Below are 14,106 nucleotides of genomic sequence, written 5' to 3'. Positions count from 1 at the left end.
AAAAAAGATAAGAGACGATATGTTGAAATATTATGTATGACTAATGCATACAGGCGAGTCAACATGAACATACATTGGCATTATTAGACCAATGTTAAGCGGTGAACATAGCGGAGGGCAAGCATAAAAAAGCTGAACAGATTACCTTCGGAGTATATTCATTACAATGATCCCAAAGAAATCATAGGCTGACTACAACAACTGACAGCATCAGCCACCACAGAGAATACAATTCATACGAATTCTCAAAACAACATAAATTATTTTGGAGCTTCGAGAAAGATGCATTACTGAGTAATAATGAAGACAGTGATCCATGTGTTTCAAGGTGGCGGCTAGAGTAAAAGTTAAGCAAGTGTCCTTACAGAAAAACATAAATTTTTCCGTAAAAAAGAAATCATGTGAAAATTGTAAGGACGAAATCAAAAAACTGAATGAACGCATAACGAGCTTACAGACCATAATCGCAGTTTGAAAACGGATATTTAGAAAATAGAACAAGAAAATAGTTAAGTGAACAAGCTAAAACGTGCACGAGATAGTTCGTCCCTTACGGAAAAGTGGTCAAATGTAAAGTGCAATAACAGCAAGACCAAAGTCTTGCGAATAAGGTAAGAGAAGAAACTTTACTGACGCAAACAACTGTGAATGAGGTCAATGTAAATATGCCGACCAAAATTGTGCCGAAATGTTTAGTAAAAGCCGGCCAGGGTGGCCGAGCGGTTCTAGGCACTACAGTCTGGAACTGCGCGACCGCTACAGTCGCAGGTTAGAATCCTGCATCGGGCATGGATGTGTGTGATGTCCTTAGGTTAGTTAGGTTTAAGTACTTCTAAGTTCTAGGGGACTGATGACCACAGCAGTTAAGTCCCATAGTGCTCAGAGCCATTTGAACCTCAGAAGTTAAGTCCCATAGTGCTCAGAGCCATTTGAACCATTTTTTGTTTAGTAAAACAATACAAAACGATTCGCACATTGTGAACTCCAATAACAGCAAACTGTTTGTATTTTCAGACAGCCATGGTCGTGCGCTTGCGAGTAAACTAAAAGAAACAACTGAAACATATTCGTGTGGTATAGTGAAACAGGGAGCCCCACTTAGCGAAATTAAAAAAATGACTGTATCGGCAGAGGCAAAAAATCTCCATGATAAAGACTTCGTTGTACTTCCGGGAGGCACAAACGACATCTACAAAAATGAAACAGCGAGTGCAAGGCGCGATCTTAAACAGTGTCTGAGGAACCTCACTCACACTAACGTAATACCGGTCAATATTCCGCATCGCTATGATCTCGTAAGATGGTCATGTGTTAACAGGGAAATAAAAAGTGCCAACAATCAGTTTGCAAAAATCTGCAGACATTTTAAAAACGTGAAATGCGTTGATATAAGCAGTATTGGACGTAGATTACACACGCAGCACGGACTTCACCTGAATGGCTTGGGGAAAGAATATCTGGCAAACCTGGCAAACCATGGTAATAAAAAACCACCAAAATAAATTCAAAACCAAACTGATAATTGCATCGCCATCGCCTGACTTCACAACGAAAACACTTCAAAAAAAGGTAAAAGCATTAGAATCATCATCAGCACCAGCAAAACATGTAAAAAAAGACGAAATTTTAACAGAAAGAACAGTGGACATCGATTTCAGCGACAAAAGAACTACAGTTCCTAATCAGCCAAATACTATTTTCGACGGAAACAAGAAAAACGAGAAGACTCCAAGTTCACAAGGAAACACAGCAGTAGTGGCAGAACCAACATTTGAAGTGTCAGAAACAGCATCACCATCAACAACAACAAATAGAAGGCTGTTAGGCAGAAGAAATGCTGAGCCTCCTCCTCATCTCAACGATTTTTTATGTGTGGGACTGAAGAAAAAGAAGGGACAACAGTAGGTAGTGTCAAGTGTCTCCTCTCTCCTGTCTCAAGACAGACTCCAATGGATTCTCAGTCAGGTAACAGCACTAACAGAATGAAAAAGCAAGAGGAAGGCATCTCTTTCTTTCATCAAAATATAAGGGGCCTCTTAAACAAAACAGATCAACTTCTTATTAACATTAGTGAAATGGACAGTATAAATAATGCTCAGATTTTGTGCTTAATTGAGCACCATGTTACTGATAAATGTGCCTTGCCATCTATAGTAAGTTATAGTTTAGTAACATGTTACTGTAGGGAAAGTAAAGACAAAGGTGGAGTAGCAATTTATGTTAAGGATAGTGTAGCATACAAAGCAATAAATATTAAGAAATATTGTGTGGAACAACAATTTGAGGCATGTGCAACAGAAATAATAACTAAATTCTACACAATAATAGTGTTGGCTGTCTACAGGGCTCCTTTGGGCGACATAAAAACTTTTCTGCATTCAATGGAACTCCTTCTGTCAGGGTTACTTTCAAAAGCAAAGGATATTGTAGTTTTAGATGATTTCAATATAAACTTCATGACAGAAAATAAGAATAAAATTGACTTTGAGATTGTGATGACCTTACATAATCTGACATCAGTAATAAATTTCCCAATAAGAATTACATGCGAGTGCCAAACTATGATAGACAACATTTTTTTAGATGTATGTAGACATCAGAATAATACTGTCAGACAGGTTATAAGTGGGCTTTCAGATCATGATGGACAAATTCTCACTCTTTATGACATTGATCTGTTCAAAAAAGAATTTCCTCTATGGAAATTCATAAGAGTAATGAATGAAGAGGCAAAAGGAACTTTCAACCAGAGGTTGCAGGAAATGGATTGGTCTTTAGTATGATGATGATGTTGATACTAAATTTAACTGTTTTATAAATGAATTCTGTGCTCTTTTCGAAGAAATATTTCCCAAGAAGTGGGCCAGAAACAGTGCTCCCAATTCTGTAAGTAAGCCTTGGATTACAAAAGGTATAAAACAGTCATGAAAAACCAAAAGGGAAACTTATGCTGCAATAAGATTCTGTAAAGATGTAGAAAAATGGGAACACTAAAGATTATACTGTAAATTATCGAAGAAACTAATACGGAAATCAAAAGCCCTTTATTATGAGAAGAACATAGATAATTCTAATAATAAAACAAAAACAATTTGGAGTATTGTAAAAAAAGAAACAGGAAGAGATACAACAAGCAAAGAAGATGTAAATAAAATCAGATATGAAGGTACTCTGGTAGATAACCCCAAAACGGAGGCTGAGATTTTTAATAAACACTTCCTATCAGTAACTCAACAGATTGGTTGCAAGCCCAATGTTGATGAGGCTGTAACTCTTTGTCAAGCAGTATATTCAAACAGAATTTCAGAAATGCACCTTAATCCTGTCTCTGTAGAAGAAATTCAAAAACTTATCATGTCTCTAAAAAGTAAGAACTCTGCAGGGGTTGATAATATATCTAGTATTTTATTTAAATATTCTTGTGTGTGGATAAGGGACATTCTCTGTCATATTTTCAATGATTCCCTTCAGAAAGGTGTTGTTCCCAGTAGACTTAAGTATGCCATTGTGAATCCCATGTACAAAACGGGCGATAAAGCTGAACTAACTATCGACCTATCTCTTTGTTGAAAGCTTTGTCCAAAATTCTAGAAAAGCTAATACATGTACGAATTACTGATCATCTCATGAAGAATGGAGTTCTTGTTGGAATTGTGTGAACAATATATTTCGTGTGTGTCGGCGCAAAGTGCACTGTGTAAAATAGACCTCTTTGGCATTGTCTAACACTCATGTGTGCGCTAATTATTCTGTTGTGTTCGCTGTAAATTTTTTTGTTCTTGAATGTGCAAATATAGTTATTAGTAAAATGTCCTTTTTTTCTCCTTAATACTTATTCAGCTGCGCAAATTCCAATAGGTTATGGGCCCAGGCTGCATTTGGAATAAGTATATCAATAAAATAGTAGGGAGAAAGTATTGGAAAAGTTCCAATTTACGTGAAATGCGAGTTATCCTTATAAGACGATCGCAATTTTTTTTCCGCATTATTTTTCGGTGTTCTTTACGGCAATAAAAAGCAAGTTACCGTTGAGAATGAGTGCCGCACAGATTGAAAGACTTATAGGTCGCGAAAACTATGCAACCTGGAAGTTCGCAGTAGAAGCGTATTTACGTTTAGACGACCTATGGGACGTGGTAGATGGGACAATGAAATCCACAGATCAGAATTATTCAAATAAAGATAGGAAAGCAAAATCAAAATTGATGTTACTTATTGATTCGGTGAATTATGTTCACGTTGAAAAAGCTGCTACAGCGAAAGAAGTCTGGGACAATTTACGAAATGCATTCGAGGATGGTGGTCTTACGAGAAAAGTAGGATTATTACGCGAGTTAATTACCACTCGTCTGGACAAATGTAAGAGTGTAGACGAATACGTTAACAAAATCATAACCACGTCGAACCGACTGAGAAACATCAGATTCGAGATCGGTGACGAATGGATAGGAACATTGCTGTTGGCAGGACTGCCCGAAAGGTATGCACCTATGATTATGGGACTTGAAAGCTCGGGTATACCAATCACAGGCGACAGTGTTAAGGTGAAAATCCTGCAGGACGTAAAGAGTGTTCCAAGCTGTTGTACATTGGAGAAGGAAGGTGCGTCTGCTCTCTACTCAAAAAACAAAATGAAGAAACCGGTGAGGTGCTATAAATGTCAGAAGATGGGACACATTGCGTCTCAGTGCAAAGAAAAAGTAAGCCCAAGATCAGACACTCAGCAAAAGAGGTATGTTACTGATAGCCCAGAGAGAAGGACCAATAACAAAGGTAAGGCACTCTCTTGTTTTTATTCATTTGGTGGGATGAGTAATCGTGATATGGAATGGATTTTAGACACAGGTGCATCTGTGCATATTGTTAAAGATAAATCACTTCTTTATGACATCAAAGATAAGACTCATATGGGAATATCTACTGTTGATGGCAACAAGCTCCAGTGTCACCTGGCTGGGAAACTAGATCTACATGTAAGTGTAAATGGTGAATCAGATATGGTTACAGCACACAATGTTCATTATGTGAAAAATGTGGCAACTAACCTGCTGTCTGTAGGGGAAATTGTCAAGAAAGGAATTACAGTCACTTTTGACATGCAGGGTGCAAGAGTAATCAGTGAAAGTGGTGAAGTTATAACTACAGCAAGTAACGATAGGGGTATTTTTAAGTTGGATATCATTGACAGTAAACATAAAAATGTTAGTGATTCAGTATATTCAGCAGAAGGTTTTTTATGGCACTGGAGGCTTGGACATCTAAATAGAAAGATTATGTCTATAATAAAGAATATGGTAAAGGGAATACAGAATTTTAGTGTGTCCAAGGATCCTTGTGAGACATGTATAAAGGGAAAACAAGCAAGGTTACCCTTCAAGACTAGTAAGAGTAAATCCACAGAAGTCTTACAGTTAATCCACACAGATGTATGTGGCCCGATGGAGTGTGACTCCATAGGTGGGAGTAATTATTTTCTTACGTTTATTGATGATTACTCACAATATAGTCATGTTTATTTTCTTAGTTCTAAAGACCAAGTGAGAGATATCTTTGAGGAATATTGCAATATGGTTGAAAGGTGGACGGGAAAGAAGATCAAGATCATCAGGTCTGATAATGGGAGAGAATATATTAACCAGAAATTGAAGAAACTTCTGGCAGAAAAGGGAATCAGGCATCAAACTACCATAAGGTACAGCCCATCTCAAAATGGGGTTGCTGAGAGGGCTAATAGGGCCATTGTTGAGAAAGCAAGGAGCATGATGACTGACGCTGAATTATCCATAGATTTTTGGGCAGAGGCAGTGTCAACAGCCGTATATATGAACAATAGATCACCTACAAAAGCATTAAAGAATAGAACCCCTTATAGGATATGGATAGGAAAGAAACCTGATCTAAGCAATATAAGGGTTTTTGGGTGTGATGCAATGGCACATAGTCCAAAACAGCTAAGAGGAAAATGGGTTCCGAAAGGTAAAAAGTATATTTTTGTAGGCTATTGTGAAAATTCAAAGGGCTACCGATTAATAGATCCATTGACTAAAAAGATTGTCACAAGTAGAGATGTAATATTCTTTGAAAATAGAATGGACTGAAAAGAGAGCAAAACCACTAAGTCAACTACACCTAGTTCAGAAGGTGAAACCTTGTGTGAGGAAATAGAAAGTGAAGAAGAGGAAGACGACAACCAAGGACAAATGGACACAAATTATGATGACAGTGAGTTAGAGGATGAAAAAAATGAAGAAAACAATGTAAGGCATTCTTCTCGTGTACCAAAACCGAAGGAATATCCGGATTTTTAAATGAATACAGAACAGTCTTTTAATGATGAGCCAAGAACAGCAGAAGAAGCAATGAGTGGCCCAAACTCTCAAGAATGGAAAGAAGCGATGAAGAGAGAATTAGAATCTTTATATCAGAACGAAACCTTTGAATGGGTAGATATGCCAGGAGATAAGGAACCACTGCAGGCAAGATGGGTATTCAATTTGAAGAACCCTGAAATCTCATCACCAAAATACAAAGAAAGACTTGTGGTAAATGGATATTCACAAAAACAAGGGGTAGATTACGAAGAAACTTTTTCACCTGTAGTCAAGTATGCATCATTGAGATATCTTTTAGCCTTGGCAGTAAAATGAAATGTAATAATTCATCATATGGATGTTAAAACGGCATATTTAAATGGGAAATTGGAGGAGGAGATATATGTCATTCCACCAAGGGAAGCCATAAAAACCAGATCAGAAAGTAAAAAGATTTGGCGTTTGAGAAAAGGTATTTATGGACTTAAACAAAGTGGACGTTGCTGGAATCGATGTCTACATGAAACTCTAATAAATATGAATATGAAGCAATCTAAGGCAGATCCCAGCATTTACTATAAAGGGAGAAAAGAAGAAATAATAATAATGGCGATATGGGTGGACGATTTCTTTATCCTGACTGAAAGTGAAGGCCAAATGAGAATTTTCAAGAAACAGCTGCAAACCAAGTTTAAGGTGCATGATTTGGGAGAAGTCAAACGTTATTTAGGTATGCAGATTACTAAGGTTGAAGAAAGACAAGAATTGAGTATAAGTCAATCATCATACATGGAAAAAATATTAAAGAAATTTGGCATGAGTGATTGCAAACCCATTAGTACTCCAATGGAAGTAGGAGTGAAGTTAAGTGTAAATGAGACTGACGTGGAATGTGACAAGAATGTTCCTTATTTAGAAGCAGTAGGGAGTCTGTTATATTTGCCTCAAACGTCAGGACCCGACATTGCTTTTGCCACCAATGCAGTGAGCAGATATTGCAGAGACCCAAAGGAAAAGCACTGGAAAGCTGTAAAGAGGATATTCCGATACCTAAGAGAAACCTCAAACTATAAGTTAAAATACCATAGAGATGGTAACGCAAAACTAGAGGGATATAGCGATGCGGACTGGGGGAGCGAATTGGGAGACAGATACTCCACCACTGGCTGCTGTTTTAAATTAATGGGGGGCCTCACATCATGGTCCTGTCAAAAGCAAAAAACTGCTGCATTGAGCGCCGTAGAGGCCGAGTATATGGCACTATCTTACACCACACAGGAAGCATTATGGCTACGAACATTAATAAGTGAAATAGAACCCAATTTAATTGAGGAATCTACAACCATCTTCTGTGACAATAAGGGAGCCATAAACCTAGCTAAAAATGATGTTACTAGTGCTAGGACAAAGCATATTGATATACGGCACCATTTCATTCGGGACCACATAGAGCGACAGAACATTGCCGTGGACTATCTGCGCACAGAAGACATGTTAGCTGACCTTCTGACCAAACCCTTGGAAAGGGAGAAGTTTGAGAAGATTGTGGGATTATTTCGTTTATCTTGTGGAAGCAACACACAAAATACAAGTTCAAGGAGGGGTGTTGGAATCGTGTGAACAATATATTTCGTGTGTGTCGGCGCAAAGTGCACTGTGTAAAATAGACCTCTTTGGCATTGTCTAACACTCATGTGTGTGATAATTATTCTGCTGTGTTCGCTGTAAATTTTTTTGTTCTTGAATGTGCAAATATAGTTATTAGTAAAATGTCCTTTTTTTCTCCTTAATACTTATTCAGCTGCGCAAATTCCAATAGTTCTCAGCAAGAGCCAATTTGGCTTTCAAAAAGGCCGTTCAACAGAAGATGCAGTCTATGCACTTGCAAATGAAGTCCTAGAAACCCTTAATGAAAAAATGCTAGCGCTTGGTGTCTTCTGCGATTTATCCAAAGCGTTTGACTGTGTTGATCACCAGATTCTCTTGCAAAAAGCAAAATTAGTAGGAATAAGTGGTGTTGCAGGCAATTGGCTACAGTCGTACCTCCAAGACAGAAAACAAAAAATTGTCTTGAATAGCTCGGGTGGAGTATGTGACACTTCAGGAACTCATTAATCACCTACTCTCAGATGTGGTTAATTGGTTCAAGGTGAATGGTCTCTCATTAAATTCCAGTAAGACCAGCTTTATTCAATTCTGTACGAAAACAGAAAAAGAGAGAGATATAAGTGTGACATGTGGTAATCAACCAATAGAAAGAATGGAAACAACTAAATTGCTTGGAGTGCACATTGACAATAAAATGAACTGGTCTTCACATATTATTGATCTCTGTAAGAGGCTTAGCTCTGCTACCTATGCTTTACGGGTTGTCACTACGTGTGTTGAACCTAACACTGCAAAAGTGGCATACTATGGCTATTTTCATTCTCTCATTGAGTATGGAATTATTTTTTGGGCAACCAGCCATTAGCAAGGAAAGTGTTCACTGCACAAAAGCGAGCTTTAAGAATTATATGTGGATTGTGCCCAAGAGACTCGTGTAGAAATAGCTTTCGAAAACTTAAAATATACACAACTACATGCCAATATCTTATTTCTCTCATGTGTTTTGTTTGTAAAAATATAGAGATATTTCAACCAAACAGTAATTATCTTGGGAATAACACATGGAGGAAGAATGACGTACACAGCTAGCATAGAAATTTGAGCTTGGCGCAAAAGGGTGTCCACTACACTGGAGCAAAACCCTTCAATGCTCTTCCTCCTGAAATAAAGACAGAGATTCATAACAAGAGTAAGTTTAAGAAAGCACTAAAAATATGTCTGCCAGAAAAAGCTTTTTACAGAACAAGAGTAAGTTTAAGAAAGCACTAAAAATATTTCTGCCAGAAAAAGCTTTTTACAGTCTAGATGAATTTTTAACTAAATAAATTGTAAAATTTTAATATTATATAATGCAAGTTGACATAATGCCACTAAGAATGTTAGTTAACCTGAGATCTGTATATGTGTGTGCTCTGTATCTGTTTTCTGTAGTGCTTTAATGATTCTAAGATAATATGTATTTTGTTTTTCTGTATTGCTGCCCAAAGAGTTTACTGTATAAATTTTTATATAATTATGTACTCAAATTTCTGTATATGCTATAAGATTATCAGATTGTATTTGTAAAAAACTGACTCGTCCCACGTCCTTGTGAATCCAACACAGTTGGACCTATAGACCACGAAATAAATCAAATCAATCAAATCAAATCATGAACTCCACAGACTTGCACTCAAAATTTTACAATGCAGACAACTCATAATATGTGATTTAGATGATTTAGGGCAGACCAGTCTTATGGATATGAGAGAATATTCACGATTGAATAAAGAGTTCAAATAAATTTTAAAGACCATAGTTTCGTATTCCAAATATTAATGGCCCCTTTCTGTGAAGGCAGAGACTGGGAGGGGAACTGCGTGAATGTTTGAAGAACTGCTGCATAGTGGTACAAATTGGTGTGCTGACAATCTACAAATTGACCATGGAGGTGAATTTTACAATAAGTATTTTAAGTGTGTAATAGAGTGGTAAGGAATACACCACTCCTCAAAATTCTCCCACATGAAAGCAGGTAATGCTAGGTCGGAACAAAACCCATATGTGGATATAATTTGATCTTCATGGTTCATACACATGACTAGACATTCTCCCACAAATTACTGAGGAAGTATAATAGAGTTGAATGTAATACAATTAAGACTATACCTGTTGATGTACGCTTGAACGCTAAATAGTGGGCCAATGGCGAATGCATAACGCCAAAACCCCGTGGGGTACAGTCATTTGACTATACACAATGGTTACCACAAGAGACCACTAGAGAGCTTTGCTCATTATGACAGTCATTGCAGATGTGAACTAATACCATCATACAGCAAATATTAAAAATACATTATTAGAGATGAGACAGTTCTTAACACTGGTAAATTAAACTTCACTACAATACTTGACACTTCAGAAGACTTATCACACTCATTAAATGACATGACATTTTTGTTCGTGATCTGAATTTGAACCCACTGGTAACCAAACAAAGGCTGTCTTTCTGCTGAAGACTTGACTATACATAAAGAAATGTAAAATATCGGAGTTTTCACCAGAAGCAGTTTACAAGGCCGAATGTCCAAAATGAATGACGTTACGTTTAACACTGCGCCAGGAAATCCCCTGAAGTTATATTGAACCTGAGGCATAACCGCGAAAGGTATGTACTAAAGTGCAATGCACAAGTGTGGAACGCCATGCAGTTAAGTTATGGTGATGGACAGGGAGCAGAACCATGTACCTAAATGAATTGTTAACTCAGCACAATCAAAAGTCAGACACTAAAATTTATGTTTACCAATAGTATGATATTGGAACCTGAAACGACGGTAAAAATGGTTTTCTGCAAAATCGTAACTGTCATTGGCTTGCTCAGGGCATAGCTCCATGACGTAGCAAAATCGGCGCAGAAATTGGCGCCAAGAATCTCCATTGGTGGAATGGTAGTGCTTCGGCAATAGAGTGGAATTTTCCGCTGGTTTTCGAGTTGCTGATTGGAACGTTTAACCACAGCCACTGTCGTGGGGGCGGGAGTGTTCTGTGTTTGGCTTGTACAGGTGCTCTTGAGAGAGTCGGCTCTCGCCTTTCGGTCGGGGTAGGTTACAAGACTGAGCTCTCGCTGCTCTGGACAGCCTGCTTTCCGTTGGCTGTCTAATATACTTTCATTTAATTGCAACTGTTTGACGAAGTTGCTGAAGTTTCGACTTCAACGTAACTCTCCGAGTACAGTTGGGAATTGAGCGTTCTGCGTACAAGCGGCCTATGTTGTCCGTCTTGAGCAGTTTTGGCTAAAGTAGACTGTATCGGAGTTACTGTGTGACTTCGCTTGTTAAAATCAATCACTGTACTGTCAGTGCTTGTGTGGCGAGCCTTCTTCGTCTCCCTCAGAGGCGCATTTGTATTGATAGGAAGTCTTTCGTCTGGAACAACCAGACCAGGATAATTTGTTTCGGGCTATACTCGCGACATTATCAAGCAACCAGCCATCGCCTCCAGTACGCCAGATCGCGTCCTTGCAGTTAAGAAGACAGCTTGGTAACGTATGTCCACAGCACCGGCAGATTAGAGAATTTGCTCTGTGATAATCAGAGCTCAGCAGAGCGCGCCTGTTCCCGTCTTTTCTTACGTGGTTCTGTCTTGGATGCTCATTGCCTGAGTTCTCACTACTATAGCAGCAATTAATGTTGGGTTGGCTGGCTGTTTCTCTTAAGAATTGAGTTGCAAGGAATTGGCTCCACATACCACTTGATCATAAACGTCACAAGCTAGTTTATGGACAACTTCACCTTCACAGCGTTTATTTGAGTATCCAGTTTGACATATTGTAAATGTTTCATGTGTTTCGTTTATTATTTTGAGTTTACTCATAATAAATCAAATTGTTATTTTGGACAGATCTTTCATTCTGTGGATCGGTAAAGCAACCCTTTCATTTCTCACTACGTTAATGAAACTTTTCTTTATCAAATTAAATTATTGTAGGTGCCAAACTCTTTTCTACTCCACTTGCAGGGTCGATTACAGTCAGTTCGCGTTTCTTCTTAATCCATGTGCAACAGCAAAAGTCGGAGTTGGAAAAGGGGGGCTTAGAGCATCATTTCCATATGAAGATTCTAGAAGAATTTAGTGTTAAATACACTGCTAGCTCCGGAACCTCGCATAAAACGGCGACCCTTAGCCTCGGATCTTTCCTGTGAATCACTGATAAGCAAACAGTATTCTTAGTAGGAGCAATCAAATTTTTTTCTCTACTTTTATTTAATGATTAATACCTAAGTTCTTTTTCTTGTAGTTCCGCGATTAGTTTTTAAGCAGCGGCGCATGATTACAGTTTTTGTTTTCAGCGTATATATATTTTTTGTTTGTTCATTGTTTTATGTGTTTCTTTGATGTGGTGTCCGTACCACATCACACTTTGTTGGGTTTGTGTGCTGTTTCTGTACCACAACAAATCGTGCATGTAATTACAGCGTTGGAACGGCGTTGTTGAAATTTTATGTCTATGTGGAAAAATATATGAAGTAGATTATTTTTATTGTGCATTTTAGATAGATTTGTTTTTCATGAATGATCACGAGAAGTAAGTCACGACTATTATCGAGTGAAGTTAAAACAAAAGAGGATTGCATAATGGTTAAGGGGCAGTTTACTGACGGGGATAGGTTCGGAGATGAGATGGGCACATTTTTAGCAGGACAGGACGACAGGGTCATTGATGAGGAAGGTGATTTGGACGCGATCTTAGAGCAACGTCGCGACAGTGATTGTTATAGTGAAGTAGAGGATGAAACAGAGACAGGCACACAGGTCGAGACGGTAGCAGAAGTTTACAGTCAAACGAACGAGTGCAGAGAGAGGCCATCTAGCGCTCAGGTGTCCAGAGTTACATCGCCCACGTGTGACGAGGATCAAAAAGATGACATTAACCCAATACTATGCTTCCTACGATCAATGAAAGAAGAAGCTGACGAACAACGTAAGAAGGAGAAGGAAGAAGATGAGAAACAGCGTAAGAAGGAGAAGGATGAAGATGAGAAACAACGTAAGAAGGAGAAGGAAGAAGATGAGAAACAGCGCGAGAAGGAGAAGGAAGAAGTTGAGAAACAACATATGAAGGAGAAGGAAGAAGATGAGAAACAGCGTAAGAAGGAGAAGGAAGAAGATGAGAAACAACATAAGAAGGAGAAGGAAGACACTGACGATCAGCGTAAGAAGGACACTGAGGCAATAATTTCGCATATAGGAGAAAATCGTGGGGAATTACTAACAATAAAGAAAGAATGTGGAGAAGCAAAACAAATGATAGCACAAAAAGTAGCAGGCCTAGCCAAAACGGCAGGAACAGGGGCAATGAAAATCGCAAAAGTAACTTTTCAACTCGCAGGGCGCTTGCGACGTGCGACACAAGCCCACTCAAAATCCCTAGTGTTCTTAAAAACCCAAGGTAATATCGCGGTTACGAACATCACGAAACGAATGAAAGAAGTAGAGAGTCGGATAGCAAAACTAGAGCGAAACGGGCACATGAGCACTGCGCGTTCGGATACCAATGATGGAGTACACAGAATTGTGTCTCCAAGCTCGCCGTTCTCTAGCCCAGTGACAGAGTGCGGAACTAACAATGCATTGGCAGAAGCAGCGAGTAATAGCTCCAATAATTGCAGCCGACTTCGAAGAGTGATGCTGAATGCCACTTCCACTGTGATACAGAGATAGCACATCACAGTTATCAGCAAGATAGGTCAGGATCAGGACACTCAGCAGACGTGCAAGTATCGGAAACGAGTGACAACACCAGTGCGAGGATCGGACAGGATTTTGATCACAATCACTTCCAAAAGTTGAGAGATGATGGAGGGTCGATGCATCCCAAGAGCTGGGTGATGCTGTAACGTTGTTGCTTATTTTGTGGTGTAAGTGGAACTGATAGACAATAAAAGCGGGTTAAAAGCTGTGAGCTGTCTGGGGAAGTTAACCTTGCATTACTGCGCAACTGTTTCACCAGGTATCCAGTCTAGCTTACCAAATTCCCAACCAGACTAACATTAATTATAATCTTTTAATAGTCATACGACAACTGGTGATATATATATATATATATATATATATATATATATATATATATATATATGTATGTATATCTAAAAGAGAATTTAAATGAAAAGAAATAAATCAGTTTATATATGGAAATTTATTTTAA

The sequence above is a fragment of the Schistocerca americana genome, chromosome 5 (assembly GCF_021461395.2).
Source record: "Schistocerca americana isolate TAMUIC-IGC-003095 chromosome 5, iqSchAmer2.1, whole genome shotgun sequence".
Classification (NCBI taxonomy): Eukaryota; Metazoa; Arthropoda; class Insecta; order Orthoptera; family Acrididae; genus Schistocerca; species Schistocerca americana.
This window is presented reverse-complemented; position numbering follows the sequence as displayed.